The following is a 21,549-nucleotide window of genomic DNA, read 5'->3' as shown; positions in this document are numbered from 1 at the left end:
TAGTCTTTAGTGTTTAAAATAAAAACTTTACACCCAAATACTTTTAAATAGTTTAAGTTAGGAATTTTATTATAATAAATTTCATAGGGGGTTTTATTTTGAAATTTGTTAATTAAGATCCTATTTTGAATGTAGCATGTTGTACTAACTGCTTCAGCCCAGAATTGATTAGATAGATTATATTCGTTTAACATGGTTCTAGCAGCTTCTTGTAAGGTTCTGTTTTTACGTTCTACTAAACCATTTTGTTGGGGGGTTCTAGGGCAGGAGTATTCATGTTTGTACCCATTTATCTCACAAAATTCAATGAAGTTGTGATTCTCAAATTCTCCTCCATGATCACTCCTTATCCTTTTAATTTTAGTATCTTTTTCATTTTCTGTTAATTTGCAAAAATTATTAAATTTTTCAAAGGTTTCATCTTTTGTTTTTAGAAATTTTACCCAGGTGAACCTGGAGTAGTCATCAATTATAACTAAGCAATACTGGTTCTTGCTTAGTGACTTGGCTCCATGTGAATCAAATAGATCTAGGTGAAGGAGCTCAAGTAGATAGGTAGTTCTAACCGTATTGGTTGACATGTGGGTGGACTTGGTTTGTTTTCCTTGTTGACATGCATTACAGATTGAGTTTTCAATAACTCTTAATTTGGGCAACCCTCTAACTAGTCCATTTTGACTCATTTTTGAAATGAGTCTTGTGTGAGTGTGACCGAGTCTTCTGTGCCATAACTCAGTTTCCTCTTGTTGTGTTAGAAAACACTTTATTGAGGATGATGCTAGATAAATGGTGTAGACATTATCTTTCCTAGTGTCCTTAAGTATGATTTTTGGATTATCGACATGTTTGACTATACATTCAGACTTGGTAAAATTGACTGAATAACCAGTATCACATAGTTGACTTATACTTAATAAATTAAAATTAAAATTAAAATTTTCAACTAACAGTACTTTTCGAATAATAAAATCAGAATTAAGTTCGATATTACCTTTTCCGATTACTTTCAGTTTTCCATCATTGCCGAATGCAACTGATCCTAGGTTCTTTAGTTTTAGCTTAGTGAACTTCAACCTATCTCCAGTCATATGTCTGGAGCATCCACTGTCCAACATCCATTGATCCAATTCCTATACATAAAGTGGTTGATGGATCAAAAGACAGTTTGATTGAAGTAAGTCCCTAATTTAGCATCTTACCTAATCTGAGTTAATTCTATAGGGGTTTGTTTGGTGATTTGATGTTTAATTGAGAAATATTTAAGTTAATTCAATTTTGAAAATATTTAAGTTAATTTTAATTTGAAGATGTTTAATTTAATTTTATTTTAAAAATGTTTAAGTTAATTTATTAAACAATGTTTAAGTTGATTTGATTAAAAAAAATGTTTAAGTTAATTTAATTTTGAAAATATTTAACTTAACTTAAGTAACATTTAAAATTTAGTTTGCTTAGTCATCTCACCCGATCTATGTTTTCAATCAGGGGATCCTATTATTCTGTGAGATGAATTAGTTTAATTTTTAGGGCTTGGTTTAACTTTATGTTAGATTCGGGTTTAGCTTTGGGTTAAACAAGTAAGCATTCTTTGGATAAACTTCTGGGCTATGGTGAGTCACAAGGAGTTCATTAAAGTAACCAAGCCTTTGAGGTTTTCCAAATAGTCCTACCCATTGAACTTAATACTAAACCTTGGTCTAACTAGTTAGGATCCATTTAAGGGTAGCTTCGGTTAGTTCCACTTGGCCAAATGCACCAGGTCGAAGCCATATCTTCCTAGACATGCGATGCCCAAGCTTCCCTAACGTACTATCATCCAAAAACTTCACCAGTACTGTGGGTCAAGTTAAACCTCACCCTTTTAATCTATCCTTACTTACCCTGTCGGATAATTTACTCTTGTTTACCCATTTCGGGTAGATAGGTTTCGGAGTTGCCAGCTATTCTGGACCCTCCTTCTATTTTGAATTAATTTTGAATAATTGATTTTGAATTTTGAATTTTGAGTTTTAATAATTTTGAATTTTGAGTTTTAAATTAATTTCAAATTTTGAATTTTTTAGTTTTAAATTAATTTCGAATTTTGAATTTTGAGTTTTAAATTAATTTCGAATTTTGAATTTTGAGTTTTAAATTAATTTCGAATTTTGAATTTTGAGTTTGAATTTTAAATTTTAATTACGAATTTTGAACTTGAATTTTAAATTATGAATTTTGAAATTTAAATTTAATTATTAATTTTAATTGTTTTTCTGCTAGTTCCCCCTGGATCATAGCCTCGATAAGGTTTATCGAGGTAATGTATTTGATCCTTAGGAACCCAATAATGTCCAAGTCCTACTTGATTGATCAGGTTGGACTTGGCAACCCAAGCTTGGACCGATTTACTATTTGGTTTATTTATTAAGGATAGGTAAGATTTATATTTCTTTTTATATCCTAGTCTAGTTCGATTGTAGATTGTCCTTTGTGTTCCAAGAATTAAGTCAAGATTCTTGGATCCCAAGGAAAATCGTTCTAGGGTTGTTTTCAAATCCTTTACCTGACTTTTCATATTGGAATTCTCTTCCTCAAGTTTTTGAACTTGAGTTGAGGTTCCAGTCTGAACTTGATCAGTTAAGGATTCGTTGTTAGGCGTTTCTTTAAGGAGTGTTACCTCCCTTAGAAGCGATTTGATTCGAATCTTGGACTTAGCTACTTTATGCATTAAATAATTAATTAAGCTATATAAACGATTTTTACTTACAGAGGGGTTTGGTCCTTCGGAAACGGATGCGGATCCATGGCTTCTCTCGGACTCAGCTTCCGATTCGTCCTCACTTCCGGATCCGTTGGTGTAGTCCCGGGCTGTCAAGGCGAGAAAGTTCGTCTGTTCTAGTTCTTCGTCGTCGGATTCCTCGGAAGAAGACTCGTCCCATGTTGCCTTCAATGCCTTCTTTCTTTTGGGTTTCTTTGGATCCTTCTGGTTCGGGCAATTTGCCTTGATGTGACCCTTCTGATTGCACCCGTAGCAGGTCACTTCGAATTTAACCTTCGAGCTTGGTTGGGCTTCTTTAGACTAGATGGCCTTTCTGAGATCCTTTTTGTTGAAGCCCTTCTTTTTGCAGAGCTTCTTTACTAAGTTGACTATCTCGGTTGTAAGTTCATCGTTGTCTTCCGAATCTAGTTCTTCTTCTAACTCAGGTTCGATTCTCCGCTTGATTTTTGACTCACGCGATCTCCCTGTTCCTGCAACCAAAGCCAACCCTTTCTCGGTCGAGCGTGCATTAGTCTGTTCGTGAAGTTCAAGTTCTGCAAAAAGTTCATCTAGTTTAATGGTAGATAAGTCCTTGGAGACCTTGTAGGCATCTACCATGGATGCCCACAAGGTGTTCCTTGGCAAGGCGTTTAGAGAATACCATATGATGTCCCGGTTGTCTACCTTCTGTCCAATTGCATGAAGACCATTGAGCAGATCTTGAATCCGGGTATGGAGTTGGGCAGCTGTTTCACCTTCCTGCAATTTGATGTTAAATAATTTATTAAAAATTAGGTCTCTTTTACTTACTTTGGTGTCGGATGTCCCTTCGTGAAGTTCAATTAGCTTCTCCCACAACTCTTTGGCACTGTTGAAGGGGCCGACGCGGTTGAGTTCTTCTTTTGATAGGCCACACTGGAGGGTGCAAGTTGCCTTGGCATTTGCTTCCACCTTCTTGATCAAAGATGCATCCCAGTCCTCGTACGGTAGTGGTTTGCCGGCGCTATCAGATGGTAGTTGGAATCCGGTTTTGACAATCATCCAGACTTCAAAGTGAGTCTGGAGATATGCCTCCATCCGACCCTTCCAGTACCCGAAGACGTCTCCGGTGAATAGCGGAGGGCGGGCTGTACTGTAGCCTTCTTAAAGGGTCATTTCAAATTAACCTAAAACGAAAAACAACCAACAAAATGTCCCAGGACTTGGTCCTGGCTTAGTAGTGCGGAAGGAAAAAAATGGATCACGAACTCGGGCGGTGTTGCACCAATTCTGAGAAAAACCGATTCTGGGGAAAAAGAATTAGAATATAGCTATGAGGCTAAATTCTAATCGACTCCGAAAATCTAAAAAATACCACGAAAAAATATTTTGAATGGTGGTTGCACAGATTCAAAATGACCCCGCTCTGATACCAATTGATGGATCGAAAGCGCTAGAGGGGGGTGAATAGCGCTCGTGGCTATTTCGTTTTTCAAAATCGTAAAAGCTTGTTCAGAAATAACGCAGCGGAAAGTAAATAAAGTGGACATGAAGGATTTACTTCGTTCGGAGCATGTGATGACTCCTACTCGAAGGCCCGCGATCCTTGATCGCTTCCGGTGGGCAACAACTATAATTCGTAAAAGCTATTACAAGCTAAGTACAATTTAAGCAGAAAAGAATATTGTACCGATAATAAAAAGACTAAAACTGAAGCTCCGGGTTGTCGTTGCAGCACTTCTGAGTCGAGACGTTAGCAGCTTGTCGCACGGAGAATGCTTAGAAGATTGTATTGTTTAAAGCTGTACCTCAACCCTCTTTTTATATGAGGTTCCGGGCGCCTGGGACCTTTCCGGGCGCCTGGAGTGTGACGTGGCCAGCCAACCAGGTTGCTCCACGTCGCGAAGTCGCGCAGGGGATAAAAGTTGGTCCCGGGCGCCTGGACCTGTTCCGGGCGCCCGGACCTCCTTTTTCCAGGAGCCGCTTCTCCTGCAAAACAAGGTTAGTCCGAGCAGTTGCATACCCTGCAAGACAATGTTAGAATCTGATAATTCATAAGTGAAAAAGAGCTGACAGTCTTCGTGTAAAGCCCGAAAAATTCCCAAATTTATTTTAGAGTTATTCTATGATTTTTCTGGAATTATTAGATATTTTTCCAGAATTTTCCGAGTAGCGGGAGTAGCAAAAACAAATAGGTCGCAAAATAGCTTAGGCGGGAATCGAACCCGAGACCTATGGTGTAAGGGATAATGTTAGTAACCAGTTGAACCCAGCAGGGCCGTGCTGAAAGGAAGGAGAACCAAATATATTTATATTAGAGTTGGGTTCATTAAACCACTTAATATAAATAATAAACTTAAGTGGGGTTTGGTTTATTTTGGTTCGGCACCTCTTCACCTCACGACACTTTCTCTTCCAAAACCTCACCGCCGCCTCTCCCTTCTTCTCCTCTTCCTCACGCACGGCACACCAAGGCAAGGGTCCATAGGATCATCTTCCGGCGACGACTCCAACACGAAAGGGGTTCTTCTCCGCGAGAGGAACGCGAAGACGTAAGCGGTTCGTCGAGCGGGCAGTTTTCCGGAAACACCTAGCGAATAGAATCGTAAGAAAACCTTACGATTGAGGTAAGAAACCCCTCACCTGCAGTATAATTGCTCTCGCTTGTTAGTTTTGGCGTTAGTTCAGTAATTTTATAGTTTTCAGTTTTAGGGCATGCTTTTAGTGCACGCCAAGCATTCGGTAGAATGCCCAGTTCAGAAGGATGTACCAATAGGCGTCCTAACAGCATATAAAATGTAATAGAAACATTTTATTCAGTTTATTATTAGTTATTACAGCTATATGGATCAGATATCCATTGGGTGGGCTCCCACAGTAGCCTCTAGGTTCAGATAACCTAGCTCTAGGTTCAGATAACCTAGAACAGCAAAGTAAAATTAAACAGTATTCAGTATTTTACTTTTATTCAGTTGGCATCGTGCTTGGATCAGATATCCATGGGCTGGACTCCCACATCGTCCCTAGGTTCAGATAACCTAGTAACCCTGCTGGATTCGGAACTTGCAATCCCGGGTCTCGTAGGGATGCGCGCACAGTAAGCACAGTTGCCAGGGCCCAACAGCATGTTTAGTATTTTCATCTATTATATGTATAGTTTTCAAATTTGAAACCAGTGATGAAAACACTAATTTAGCTTTCAGTTCAGTTCAGGTTCAATTTACATGATTTGAGTTCATGTACGATTTAGACATATGCATGACTAGTTCAGTTTCATGCTCAGTTTATATGATATGCCATGTTTCAGTTCCAGTTTATGCTTTGTTTGATATGCCATGCCATGCTTGCATGTTCAGTATGTTTTTTCAAACAACATGATTTAAAATCATAATTGCATCGTATGCATGATTTAGTGAGGTAGATGGTTTCTTACTAAGCTTTAAGCTTACAGGTACTACTTTTCTTATACTGCAGATACAGGTAAAAGAAAAGTGGACTAGCGGAGGCAGGAGGGCGATGCTACAATGATGTGTGTGTGCAAGGGGTCTGGAATAAAGATCCTTGGGATCTACACGCTTTTAATTCAGTTTTAGTACTTAACACGTCTGGTTTTATGAATTAGTCTTGTTACAGTTTAGTGAACTATATCTTGTTTAGTCATCATGTTTAGAATATGAGTATTCACATTCTTGAGTGTTTTTCATGTATCTAGAACTGGTCTCTGTGAGTTGTGGCACGTTCCAGTGCCGGAAGTTCCTGAAATCAGAAACTCTGATTTCATATCAGAGTTGGATCGGTCTGCCGACCGATCCGTTACAGCATCAGGATCCTGGATCGGTCAGCCGACCGATCCAGAGGCTTACAGTATGTTACTGTATGCTATCTGATCGGTCGTCCGATCGATCCAGCACCGAACAGAGAGTTCGGGACGAAATCTGCAGTCACTGATCGGTCGACCGACCGATCAGTGAGCAGCTGGATCGGTCGACAGACCGATCCAGAGGCGAACATAAGCGCACTGATCGGTCTACCGACCGATCAGGGTGCTTCTGGATCGGTCGGTAGACCGATCCAGTTGCGAACAGAACGCAGCAGAAGCACGGAGGCTCACTGATCGGTCTCCCGACCGATCCAGAGGGTGCATCCGTGCCAGTATCAGCTAGAACGATCTGTGAATCGTTCCGAAGGCTCAATCGACTTACGGATCGGTTGAAATGTCTGACTGCAGCTAGCAGGACATCCAAGAGGCATAGATTGTCTCTCCTAGCATGTGTACAACACTCAGGTACTCCTAGAATGTCAGGTTAAGACTTTACAGTAATTAGTTTAGCAAATTTCAAATTTGCTCAGTTTTCCGCACAGTATTTTCAGTAGTTAATGTAGCGATCCGGCTCACAGCCTGGTACCCAGGAGTTGGGTCGTTACACTTCGGACTGTCCGAGTCTGACTTCGGATTTCCAACCGGAAACCCTAGGTCGACCCGACGCCTAGTGTTCCCTCTACGGGGAACGCGTCCTCACCTACGCCACTCAGGAGATTTACCTGATGCCAGTCCGGTCTTCCAGACCGACTGGACTTTTCGCCTAGGGTTACCCCCCCCCCCTAGGACCTAGGGTTACCGCCCTCTAGGGTTTTTCTCCACCTAGGGTTACCGCCCCCTAGGACCTAAGGTTACCGCCCCTTAGGGTTTTCCTCCACCTAGGGTTACCGCCCCCTAGGACCTAAGGTTACCACCCCTTAGGGTTTTTCACCTGCCTAACCGCAGCTAGGACTTTCCTGAAACACTCATTCAAACATGTTAGATCACACACTAACTTAACTTTGAATCCTTTGCATTATCAAAACTAAGGTTCGATCGTCGGACGCTTCCCGCACCAACAGAATGGGCTTATGTGACTAACCAAGTGTATGTAACAGGTGAATCATAACAATATGTGATCATATGATAGCTTAATTAATTTGGTGGTAAATAGCTTCTAGAAGTCTCCTCAGGTATGCTAAACGACAAAGAAGGTGCATCTAGGGTAAGAAAAAGATTCCTTAAACTATTATTGCAGTTCTGGCTTACGTCATCTCTTAACAAACTTTAACAAACCGGGGTCCACCTCATGACTGTGGAGATTAGATGAGGTAGAATAAAAAGGTAAATCCTATCCACTGGCCAGGTACGCAAACATAGGCATTGCATCAGAATCAAACCCTAATTTTTCATCTTCTTTCACACTGTTTCCCTTTCTTTCTCTCGCCGAAGACTAACTTGAGCGTCGGAGGGTCTAGCCAGGGATTCCCACCCCGGTCTTAGGTCACTAACGCTTTGTTGGTTGGTCTCATTGTGTGCAGGGAGAAGAGATCATTCATTAGATTTCCGAGCCTTGACCGATCCACGAAGGCAGTTTGCCGGGGTTCATTTTTGCAAGGTATTATTCATAGATCCGCTTTGGTTTTCTCGGGTCTATCATTCTATATTGAGGCTCTTGTGAGGTCCGCTGTGGTTTTCTCGGATCCTCCCCTGTTCGCCGACGTCAGAGACATTATTCGTCACCGATCATCATCGCCCAGTGCTTCATCTCGTAAGCTCTCAGACAGGATCAGTGTCTACAAGAGTTTTCATGATTTTTAGAATTTTGTAGAATTTTTAGGGCATTTCTAAAATTCAGCTGAAATTGGATTTCAGAATTTCAGAAACTCAATTGATCAACCGATCAATTGGGAAGCCTCAATTGATCAACTGATCAATTGAGCTACATTTCTTCGCGAGCAGAGCCTTGCCGGATCAATCAGCCGATCGATTCAACCTGCCTAGATCGATTCAGAGGCAATTTCTGTGAACAGAAGCTCACGGAATCGATCAAAAGATCGATTGAAATGGTTTCAATCGATTGAGACTTAACCCCAATCGATTGAGAAGGCTGATTTCGATTGTAAATATCTGATTTCAGCACTTTAAACCATTTTTAGTCTAGGAAATCATTCCTAACCCCTTGAAACATATTTGTACACATTTTGGGGGGTTTTCATGATGAAAATAAGGATGGATTGGTTAAGGAAGACTAAGTTGAAGTTTAGGTTGAGGTTTGCATTCAAATATTGATACTTAAACCTCAAAACTTCTAATTTTGGGTTTCTTAAAGGTTTATAGATCCCAAGTCATTATTAGTACAATGACAAAAGTTTGGAGCATGTCTTTAGGAGGAGTCACTCACTAAGGACATGGAAATTATTTTCTGAAACCATGGAAGGTGATATATCCTTCGCTTGAAAAATACTCAAGGATGAGCATTGGATACAATGAAGGGTATGGGATCTTTATTATGTTTGTAAAGAGATTTAATGCTCAAGGTGTGGGCATTAAAGACAATGAAGGGTATGAGACCTTCATTGTTGGATTGTTTAATGCTCAAAGGTGAGCATTGGAGATAATGAAGGGTATGGGACCTTCATTGTGGTGTTGTGAACAACGAGTGAAGTTGTGAACAATGGTGAGTAACTCTTTATGGGAAGAGTTTTTTTTATGTGTGTCACTAGAGGGAGAATGTAGGATTTAAGTTAGGTCTTCATTACCTAAAGAGAGAGTTTGCCCTCTAGGAAAGGGGGAGAATGAAGGAACCCCTCATTCATGCCTTAGCATGAAAGGAAGTTGAGGCTATGAGATTTGTCTAACTTAAAGGTATTGTCAAATATCAAAAAGGAAGAGATTGTTGGTGCAATATCCCTAGGTCAAGGTTGACTTGATTAACTAAGCTTGAGTTGGCTCAACCTTGAGTCTTGATGTTTGGATTTCGATGTTTGATAATACATGGATATTGAAGATGCAATCTTCTGTTTGGAGAGATTGTTGATACAATTCCCCTCTGGTCAAAGCTGGCTAATTAGTTGTGAAGAAGAGTCAAGTAGGTCAAAGGGTTGATTGGATACTTGACTGGGAAGTCCTAACTGGAGGTTAGGCAGTTGAAAGTCCTAGTGAGTGAAGCCGAGTGAAGCCAAGCAGTTGGGAAATCTTGGTGAGTGAAGCCAGGCAGGTGAAAGTTCTGGTGAGTGAAGTCGGACAGTGGAAAAATCCTGGTGAGTGAAGTTAGGTGAAAGTCCTAGTGAGTGAAGTCGGGTAGATGGGAAGTCATAGTGAGTGAAGCTATGCAGATAGAAAGACCTGGTGAGTGAAGCTAGGCACGTGGAAATCCAAGTTGGTCAAGGTTGATCGAACACCTAGTATTGAGAAGTCCAAGTAGGTCAAAGGATTGACCGAATACTTGGCACAAGGAAATCCAGATGGGTCAAGGTGACCGGACATTTGGTGGAAGGAAGTCCAAGTGGGTCATGGAGGACCGGACACTTGGCATGAGATGATAAATCTAAGTGGATCAAGGAGGACCGCACTTGGTGATCAGAAGTCCAACGAGAAGTTAGCAAAGAGAAAGTCCAGACGGATAAAAAGTTGATCGAACACTTGGCGGTCGTAAGTCCAATAGGAAATTGGCATGGAACTAGGAAGTTCAAACGTAGTAAACTTTCAAATGGCATAACTTTTGACTCGGTATCGGAATGAGGTGATCTCGGATGTGAAACGAAGCTTGTTTCAAGCTTTACACATTTTTCTACTTGCCAATCAATTGACCAATCGATTGGGAGGCTCAATTGATCAACCAATCGATTGGTTGATGCGATTTGGTGCAAAAACTGTTTTGATCGATTGGGTAATCGATCAAAACTTCCCCGATCGATTGGTCAATCAATTGGGAGAGTTCTTTAGTGAATAGTGAGCTTCTGAATCAATCAGTTGATCGATTGAAAGCTGTCAATTGATTATCTGATCGATTGGGCTTAGTTTTTCTCACGGGAACGCGAGGCAGATGAAATCTATTGGTCAATCGATTTCAGATTTTCTACAAAGAGCACAAAGGTGCTCTGAATCGATCGATCGATTGATTCAAGCCTCCCTAATCAATTGACCGATCGATTGGGATGTGACTGTTGTGCAGGTAGCGAGCGATAGACGTCTGGGATGGCGCGGATCTGATGTGGCAAGCGATTGGGAGCATGCCCAATCAATTGGGAGCCCTAGGAGCGCAAAGTATATAGTCGTTGACGAGCTTCTTCTTCGTATCTCTTCTCTCGATTGACACACGACTTCTCTGACTACTCGCCACTAGTTCTTGGAAGCTCTTGGAGACAAGTGTTGTTGCATTTCCAAGGTTCAAGAGGCATCTACAAGCATCAATTGAGCAAGAAGAAAGGTTTTTCAGTTGTATTATTTGTATTTTCTTCTTGTGTTGAGGTATATGCTTGGGTGAGTCTTGTACGAGGTTTCTCCACCTCCAGTAGTTATCGAGATGGAGTGTTTTCATTAGTGGAGTGTGGGTCATGTGTGAATCCTTGGATTGGGCACCTTTTCTTGAGTTGGATACCAAGTAAATCCTACTTGTTAGTGTTGTATTGTGTTTCGCGTTCTTTCCGCTGCAAATCATCGTCACGAAGCAAGCAACGAATGCGCGACGAGCTATTCCCCCCCCCCCCCCCCCCTCGCTAGCACCAAACGACCCTAACACTTCTATAGTATGATATCAAACAGTATCTTCACAGTAGTTGCAAGGATCTTGATAAGCATGCCCAATTGTATACATTGCATGAGAACATGAGAAATCATGAACGTCAAACTTATGACAAGTATATATAATGTCTTCCCAAAAAATCAATGACATAAATTTTGGTATTGATGCTTACTTGAAATTTTGTATTAGAACAAGGATGAATACTATAACGCATGCCCCAACTACTATACTTTTTCAATAGATCTTCGATATAAAGAGTCATCATCCTAATTAACAATTTTTCTCCCGTGTGCATACGTAAATGAAATCATTCATAATAACTTTCTTCCTGGTGTACTCTATCAATGCCATAGATTGGTAATTCATATGCACGCCTCAAGATTGCATTCATGCACTCTGAACTATTAGTAGATAGCATGTGGTGATACATGCATCTAGGAAAGTTGGCATTAGCCCATTTCTCTTCCTCCACATTAGTAATCCACTCATAGCTCTCACTGTGGTACATCCTCATATTATCCATGCACTCATTATAAGTCAGCTCAGTGCATACATGTGTTGCAGCCTATAACAACTTTATAGCCTCTCTATCTTTATAATCTGATACCAAATTCTTGGACAAGTGCACAAGAGAGTAATTGTGGTGTGACTATGTAAATACATCCTAAACAACATGTAGTATGTCAGGATTTCAATCGCTTATAATTGATATGCATTATCCCCTATTATCTCATTTCAAAGTTTGGACAAAAATCATTCCCAAGCAAGTATGCTCTCAATTTTTGTAACTACAAAAGCTATTGGGAATAATCCATTAGACTCATCTATAATAGTTACCATCATAATAACTCCAGAATACTTCCATGTAAGGTAGAAAGCATCAATACCAATAACTAGATGTAGGAATTCCATAAATGTATGCATACAAGGCCCAATAGACTAGAAGACATGCTGAATATGACCATGATGTGTAGACCTTATGTGAATCTTCATCTGATTATCTCCAATCTTTAATTCTCTAGTAAATACATAAAGATCATTGTATGATCTACAATAATCCCCATGTACATTAGTGATTGCTTGAAATTTAGCTCTCAATGCTTTCTGATATGATATTGTCATTGCAAATCTTTTTTTTAATGTTGCTATAATTATCTTTGAAGTGTATTTCTCACTAGTCATGACTTATTCTTGAATCTCACCAGCAACCTAAGAACTAGTGCAATTTTTTTAGTCTCTGCCTTTCCTCATAGATAATGAGCATGTTGTTAGAGTTGGGTGCACAACATTTAACCCAGAGTTTTAATATATGACAGATATGGGTTATGGCGAGCAGATCTAGAAGATGACATCGTAGTCAAAGTCAAGATGATATGATGGTCAAAATCAACATAGAGGAGCATTCTGCACTTTGTGTTGTTAATTACCCAACCCCAAAGTTCTCAGGTTTAGCCCACACGGCCTTAAAGCAAGATGCTCGGATAAGGCTAACTGGCTACAAACTCGGTCAGATATAAGAACTATAGGTTTTACTTTGGAACTAGAGAAATAACACACTCGAGCGATAAATGACCGGATAAGTGTAAAAGAGCCCGACTAGAAAAAAGGTCGATCAAGCTCTAGGCACTCAAGCCTTCTAAAACTCTTTTTGCTTGCATGACCAGATGAAGGTCGGTCGAACAAAAGGCTTTATGTATACGTCTGGCAGGGCAAAAGGTCGATCGAGCTTAGCACCCTTATCCTAGTAAAGTTCTTAATAATATGATCAGTCGGATGAAAGCTAGTCGAACATAAGGCTTTCTGTGTACACCCAGTTGGGAAAAAGACCTGTCGGGCTTAGCGCCCTCAGCCTAGTAAAGTTCTTAATATATGATCAGTCGAATGAAATTCGACCGAACATAACGCTTTTTGTGTACGCCCGACCGGTCAAAAGGTCGGCCGGTCTTAGCGCCCTCAACTTGGTAAAGTTCTTAATATACGATCAGTCGGATGAAGGATGGTCGAACATAAAGCTTTCTATGTATGCCCGGTTTGGCAAAAGGCCAGCCGGGCTTAGCGCCCTCAGCCTAGTAAACTTCTTAATATACGATCAGTCGAATGAAGGCTTGTCGAATATAAGACTATTTATTTCAGCCTGGCCGGGCAAAAGGCCGACCGGGCTTAGCACCCTTAGCCTAGTATTGTTCTTAATATACGATCAGTCGGATGAAGACTAGTCGAACATAAGGCTTTCTATGTACGCTCGACTGTGCAAAAGGTCGGTCGGGCTTAAAGACACTTATCCTTAGGAAACTCTATATATGTGGTCGACCAAGCAAAGGTCGACCGGGTGTAAGTTACAAGATGTTATATTGTTCTAAAAATAAAGACTCTAACACACATAATTTATCATATAGTTCCTTGAATATATCTTTGGTATTCTCTTGACATCATATTAGTTTCTAAATAGATCTTTGCAGTATTTAGCCCACGAAAGAACATATTGATATCAATACAGGTTAAAGGTGGTTCATTTCGTAGGGTTTACTATAAATACTCGGCCAAATGAAAGATCATCCCAAAATAGAATCAATAAAGGGCATTCCAGTTAAGCGGTAGGCTTAAGAATCGGTCGAGGTATGCTTAGCTGGAAACTTCTAACAACATTATAACAGTTTACTTCGGGGAATATTCCTTTAAAGCCTTCTCCGAAGGTTATCATGTCTCTCATAAGCCAGCTATGCAGCATATTCCTCTAACCACCTCAGTGATGGCATGAAGTATAAACAACAAAATGGATACATCTTGGGGTAAAAAAAATTCCTCAGACTATCATTATGAAGCACCCAAACTGTGCCTTTTCCAACACCTAACAAACTCTTAACGCCAGGGACACCCTCACAATCACAAAGGTTATGAGAGGTGATATATAAAGGAGGATCCTCTCCGTTGGCAAGGTATGCAATTAGCATCACTGAGACCTTACTCTGACGCATATCCACTACTGTTCTTCTTCTTCGCCTACTCCCCGAAAAGTGTACTGACTTGAGCATCGGAGCACCTTGCCAGGGACCCCTTCCCTGGTATATGGTTACTAATGCTTTGTCGGATTGTCTGATTGTGTGCAGGATTGGAAGAAGGTTCTATTTTAAGCCAAATAAGTCATCCATCAATCAATAAATCATCCACCAGAGCCAGCGCGTCATCTCCCTAGTCTTTAGACATCCATGGGAAACTTCACATGAATCTAAAGTTTAGAGATGGAAGAGGTTGGAAAACACACAACTGTTGCCTTAATGCCTGAAGAGTTAGAGATGATTGTTAAGGCACGAGTGCAAAAAGCATTGTAGCAATGACAAGTAACTACTGGAGGTACACTACCACCGTCAAATCCCATAGCATTGACGACAGTGCATCAGAGGAAAAGAGGAGTTCAAGAGGAAGGCCCTGCTCGTTTGCTTCCTGCACCTCTTTCACCAATTCGGTGCCCCCGAGTGCTCTTCCATACATTGCTTGAGCAATTGGGCCAAGGAGGAATAATCCAAGAATCTTCTGAAAAAGCACCTGTCCGAGATAGGCACAAGGGAAAAGTCGTAGTTAGTGGCAGCTCTCCTGAGTGAATTGTCACCCCATTCTCTCAATGGGTACTAGAGGATCCGTTACCCAAGCACTATCAGAGTCTGAACGTAGGAGAGTTTTCGGGAACAACTAACTCAGAGGATCATCTCTTTAAATTTGAGAATGCTGCCCTCCTTTAACAATTTACGGACAACGTTAAATGTCGAATGTTCCTCACTATATTTGGTGGAGCATCCCAATGATGGTTCAAGTGGCTACCAAATAACTCCATTCCTCAATTCAAAGACTTTCAAAAAGTATTTCTCCACTATTTCTCCGGCAATCGATGTTACCATAAGACCCCTTGGTGCCTTTTTTCGCTCAAGCAAGGGCCCAAAGAGATATTACGAGCATATATCAAGAGGTTCAATCAGGTGGCTATGGATGTTCCCACGACCACCATAAAGATTTTAGTGAGTGTCTTTTCTCAAGGGCTCACTGACAATGATTTTTTCTAAGATTTGGTCAGAAACTCCAACGAATTTTGACCTACAGATCAAACGGGAAACTAAATTCATCAACATTGAAGAAGCACAGGCTGCTCAGAAGAAGAAAGTCATTACACCTACTCCTATCCCAGCAGTTGATTGCCCAACACAACCTACTCCACCACCAAGAGGGCCTCGGGTGGGTCCTCAAATTCACCATCAAGAACCATGGCCTCAAGCTGTATAGCATGTGGAAGTTCTCCAGGAAGCTCCACGAAGGTGGTACACATATCATCGGGCGTCCACCCACAACACATAGGATTGCTACACTTTGCTGAATCAACGAAACCAAAACCCCAGATACTGTCGGCATTCTCCAAATCGACAGTCATATCGACGACCAAACAGCCTGTGAAGGATTGAGTACCAAGCGGCTGAACAGCAACGGGGGGCACTTCAGCCCTTGGACGAGCAGGTCCCAATGCTCACCTGGGTTCAACAAGAACAGTCCTCAACGTGGCAAGAAGAAAATGGTAATAATGTTGTCTGGGGTAATATCAACATAATAGATGGAGGACCAACCGATGGTGATTCCAACCGAGTGAGGAAGTCAAGCACTCGGTGTTTGAAAATTCACGTAAAAGAGCGGGCAGCTAGGCTCAAAATCAGTTTTAGGCTCGGAGATCTAGAGGGGGTAGAGATACCCATAACAATGCATTAATAATTAAGACGGTTATAGTCAATTATAATATTTCTCATACTTTTATTAATACAGGCATCTCAATTAATATTATCTTCAAACAAGCATTTGAACAGTTGCAAATAGACCCAAGCAAGCTTCAACCCATGGTAACTCCTTTATATGGATTCACATGCAACGAGATTCAGCCGCTCGACTAGATAAAGTTGGCCATATATATAGGGGAGGAGCCCCTAATGATAACGCGCTAACCAATCTTTATGGTAGTGGGCGCGCCCTCCACTTACAATGTCATTTTAGGATGACCGACCCTAAATGAATTTCGAGCAGTCATCTCAACCTTCTACCAAAAAATAAAATTTCCCGTGGATAATCAAGTGGGGAAAGTCAAAGGCGATCAGCGAGTAGCGCGCAAATGATATGTGGAGATAGTTAAGACAGAGGCCAATGCCGTCCGAAAAATGCAAAGGATGGGAGTTAATATTATTAAAGAGAAGCCTCCCGTCTTGGTGTATGAAGAGAAAGAAGAGGTACAAATTCAAGTCGGTCAGCCAGAAGCCACCACCTAGATAACTGTCGACCTGGCTCTTGAGCTTAAGGCTGAGTTGATGGAATGTCTGACATGCAACAGTGATGTGTTTACCTGGATGCCCAAAGTAATGGGCGTGTCTCCAACAATCATGGATCATGTACTCCATGTCTACCCTGATGCTCGTCCAGTCAAGAAAAGGAAGCGGGACTTCAAGGCCAACCATAACAAGATCATCAAGGAGGAAGTGGACAAGTTACTGGAGGTAGGCTACATTCAGGAGATTCAATTCCCTAGTGGGCTAGTCAATGTCATCCTAGTATCCAAACCAGGAAACAAATAGAGGATTTGCATTGATTTCAAGGATCTCAATAAGGTCTGTCCGAAGGACTATTATCCTCTACCTTGCATCAATCAAGTGATTGATTCCACTTCCGACTGTGAACTCATTTGTATGTTGGATGCTCATCAAGGATATCACCAGGTGCCGCTCGCCAATGAGGATCAGGAAAAGGTCAGCTTCATAACCGCCGAGGGTACTTACTATTATAATATTATGTCGTTCGGACTAAAGAATGTAAGGGCTACTTACCAACGACTTATGAACAAGGTTTTCAAAAGCAAATCGGATAAAATATGGAAGTATACATGGACGACATCCTCATCAAATCTCTTCGAGCTACGGACTTGTGTGCGAACATAGAAGAAACTTATAAAACTCTAAGGTAGTACAGGCTCAAGCTCAACCCTTGTAAATGCTTATTCGGGGCCAGGAGTGGAAGATGTCTATGCTATATAGTCACCGAGCAAGGGATCGAAGGCAATCCCAGCAAAGTATAAGCTCTATAGAACATGGCTCCCCCACACAATCTGAAGGAGGCATAAAGATTGACCGGACAAATCACTGCTTTGTCTCGCTTCATCTCTCAATCGGCCGATCGGAGTCTACCCTTTTTCAACATAGTTCGCTAAGAGACCAAGTTTCAATGGGATACTGATTGCAACAAGACGTTCAAGGAGTTGAAGAATTATTTAGCCACTTTACCGATTTTAGCTAAGCCAATATTAGGTGAAACTTAGTGTTGGTGAGGCAGGAGGAAAAAGAACAACAACCTGTATATTTTTTGAGATATTTATTAAAAGGAACAGAGTGTTGTTACACCACACTCGAGAAATTGGCGTATGGATTGGTCTTAACTGCTCGAAGCTTGCGTCCTTATTTTTTATCGTATTCAATCATCGTATTAACTAATAGTACTTTAGGTCAAGTGCTTGTCAACCCTGTGGTGTATAAGAGATTGATCAAATGAATAACTGAATTCAGTGAGTATAACATACAATACCAACCTCGAGTAGCCATCAAAGCCCAAACCCTAGCTGATTTCATATCAGAAGTGCAAGGTCCTGAAATGGAGACTTGAAAGATATATGTTGATGGATCCTCTACCCGACAGGGTAGTGAGATAGGCATTCTTGTCATATCACCCAGGGAAGATCGAATGCAATTATCTGTTCGGTTGAATTATAAGACCACCAATAATGAGGTAGAATATGAGACACTAATAGCTGGATTACAAGCTGCGCAACATGTGGGAGCTGCTCGGGTCTTAATCTATTCAGACTCTCAACTAGCAGCTCAACAATTGTTCGACAATTTTGAGATCAACAATGAATAACTCAAGTTATATGCAAAGGCATTTGATAGGCTAAAAGCTAAGTTTCAAGAAGTAACTATATAGAAAATTCCTCGTTCAGTCAATCAAACATTAGATGAATTAGCTAAATTAGCCTCTGCCATAATCCCCTAGAATTTAGTTAAGCCTGTTGAGCAAACATTATTAGTGGCTTGCATTGAGCGACAAGCCAATCTGGAGCACTACAAAGTGACTGGAGAATGTCAATCATCTTATTCTTATAACAGGGCACTTTACCAACTGATGGAGAACAAACACGCTTACTCAAGAAAAGAGGAAGTCAGTTCACCATGATCGGAGATCAATTATATAAAATCTTCTCCTGTCACTACAACAAAAACTGCAAACGACAACTGATATTATCCGTTGTCGTAGGGTCAAAAAATCGTTGTAACTGAGGGTGTTGTAGAATGTATTGCCCTACGACAACGGTTTTGAATCCGTTGTCTTTGTAGACATTTGACAACGGTTTTTATCCGTTGATGTATATATGCTCAAAATTTAGCTACGAAGGATATGACAGCGGTTTAAAACCGTTGTGGTAGCTAATTTCAACAACAGAAATAAACCGTTGTAGTAGACTCTTTTTACAACAGATATAAACTGTCGTGGTAGATAATATTTATTCGTTTTGCTTTTTTTTTACAACAGTTTTAATATATTTTACAACAGATAAAACTGTTGTCTTTTATCACTTTTTTCAAAAAAAAATCGTTGTGGTTTACATAGTTTTTACAACATTTTTAACTGTTGTCTTTAATGTTCATTAATACCAAACAACCAATCTTATTTTACTATAAGCAAACCACCAATACAAAACTAAATATAAATAAACATCCATATATAATTCATCTTGTAGCCACACATATACAAAAATATACAAAATGAGTTGTTACTCATCAAAATACACATGTTTTCCATTACTGTTCTCCATATACATTAAATCACATGTTTTCCATTTGTTGTTCTCCATATGGCACGCTTTTAATTTACAAATTAGCAAGGCAAGCTACATGCTAACAAAGCTCACTTCTTGCATCAAAAAAACTCAAGCCTCACGAATTGCCCGACCTGCAAAAGAAAAATTCAACAAAACTTATAAAATTCCATAATTCTAGATTATAGTCTACATGACAACATTAATTCTTGGAAAATAAACAATACAAGGAAACAGGCCATTTTATACTCGAAGTTGCATGTTTGAGGTGGTTATAGTCAAAATTACTATAAATATGACTACCAAATAATAAGAGCAACTAAAAAACTACTTTTATCCAGTTAGGGAAAAAATAGACAATTGCAAATTTTCCTCCTTCTCTTACGTTTTCAACTAATGACTGGTTTAAAGAGGATTGTTTGCAACTTCATCAAGTTTTACATTGACTCAAACTTATGACTACCCTTGAACATAATCTTTGAGTATCTATTTGTACATGTTGCAGAACTGTTAGCCACTGCTAGAAGAAATGGAGAAACTCTTCCAACTAATGTACTCCATGTGACTCAAGGAGCCTTATCGAAATATGGTTCTAATAATAATAATAATAAATCCTCTCTCAATCAGTTGCATTCATGAGTAACACATTGGAAGAGGAATATCAAGGCTGTGTCTGAATGGAAAAGAACTCTGGTATTCACAAAATATAATTTAACCGTCAGTCCTTGCATAATGCAGAAACAATTAAATAAGCGTCATGTAACATCAAATGTTAGAATGAGGTATTGGGCAAAGGTATGTGTATAATTTATTTCATGGAACATCAAATGTAGAAACAGAGTTTTTTTTTCCTTCAACCAAACATTTAAAAAAAATGGAAATTTCCAAAGCATGACATAACTGCCCAAATCTGCGTTGGATATAGATACTTGGATAATGACACTCAAACAGTGATACTAAGAGTGAACAATCACTAATCCTATTGAACACATGTACAATTTGTAAAAATAGCCATGTCAGAGATTGCGATCATACTCATGTTGAACTATATCAAGTCCAAGTATCATAGACATGGAACAGTTGTAGCACTGACACCATATTCAACCACACAAGCATTATCATACTAGAGATTTGAATGAACATTAGTTATCAAATTTCGTAAACAGTAAGCAGTAGAGTACTAGCCTTGTATGTTAAACTTGTTGAATGTACAATATCTCATAAGAAAGTTTACCTTTAATGTTATCACAATAATCACATCCAGAGAGAATACACAAATCAATGAACTGATCCATAGTGAGTCTTAGCTCTTCAAGAACCTGAAAAATAAGGATGAGAATAAATACAGTAATTCAATTAACAATAAGCAGAATAAATATACCTTTGAAACGTCAAATTCCATCACAGAGATTTTTTTGGAACTAAGATCCATTAAATGATGGAGAAACCTTGGTACCCCAAAAGTTAAAGTATCCATGTTTTCTAAGGCAACCGCAAACACCTAGAGATTGATAACAAACAAATACGTTTAGGATATTAAAGTTAAAAAAATAAAATAGAATGTGTTACATTGCATCATTTTACCTTGTCACTTTTGCAAAGAGCTGCGGATTGAGCTTCTGCTTCACAGGGTGCCTTTAGATCAGAAAGATGAGTTTAGCTTCTAAAACTAGAGATACAATACTTGTATATTAAGCAATTGCATGCAGCTTTAGGAAATGTTTGCAAGAGAAAGTAAAATTGTGTCATTGTTAGTTCAAATTCTTGTAGCAAGGATAAAGAATTCAATAAGTGAAAGTGGACTAGTTTACCTCAATAGTAGGCACACCCATTAGTCTTAAGAGACGTTTACAATCTTCATTATGTTGCTTGGTTACCTGTGAAAAAACTCTACAGTCATCTATTGGAATCAAATTCTTCAAGAAAGTAATTTGAAAGTTCAAAATATATTTAAAGAAACTCTATGTTACATATGAAGAAAACAGATAATCAGCATGCTAACTTTATGTTGATTGCATCATAATCAATAAGATCCTCATGGTAATTTCCAATAAAATAGCAATATCAAAGATTACCTTGACAGTCCTTTTGCTGTACTTTTCAATTCCCTCCAAATCACCAGTCTGCAAACAACAAATGTAACCAAGACAGCAAAAGAAATTCTAGCACACTAAAGAGTCCCAATAAAGATACTTGTTATGCACAAGAAATGACCTCAATTGTTGTGTTCAGATCGTTAGTTGCATCTTTCCTCTTTAAATATCTAAAGAATAAAATAAGCTTAAAGATTATCATTATCTTGCAACAAAAAAAAAGGAGGGGGACAATGACAAAACTGTAAAGATTAGCCTTTTGGCAAGTTCTTGTTTCTTCAGCTCTGGAGGTTGACCGTCAAATACATA

The 21,549-nt window shown here is 39.7% G+C and overlaps 2 long non-coding RNA genes across 2 annotated transcripts; both read right to left on the bottom strand.

The window, feature by feature from the left end:
• Positions 1 to 19,235: 19,235 nt before the first annotated feature.
• Positions 19,236 to 20,622, bottom strand: LOC121983146. Its single transcript, XR_006112397.1, has 3 exons — positions 20,529 to 20,622; positions 20,382 to 20,466; positions 19,236 to 19,281 (listed from the first exon to the last, which is right to left on the bottom strand). It is a non-coding gene; the product is annotated as an uncharacterized LOC121983146 (long non-coding RNA).
• A 124-nt stretch (positions 20,623 to 20,746) lies between these two features.
• Positions 20,747 to 21,272, bottom strand: LOC121983145. The gene is made up of 3 exons (XR_006112396.1): positions 21,223 to 21,272; positions 20,959 to 21,024; positions 20,747 to 20,782 (listed from the first exon to the last, which is right to left on the bottom strand). It is a non-coding gene; the product is annotated as an uncharacterized LOC121983145 (long non-coding RNA).
• Positions 21,273 to 21,549: the final 277 nt, after the last annotated feature.

This window comes from Zingiber officinale, chromosome 5A, assembly GCF_018446385.1.
Source record: "Zingiber officinale cultivar Zhangliang chromosome 5A, Zo_v1.1, whole genome shotgun sequence".
In the NCBI taxonomy this organism is placed as follows: Eukaryota; Viridiplantae; Streptophyta; class Magnoliopsida; order Zingiberales; family Zingiberaceae; genus Zingiber; species Zingiber officinale.
Note: the sequence above shows the minus strand (reverse complement) of the source record. Positions and strands in the feature narration are given on the sequence as shown.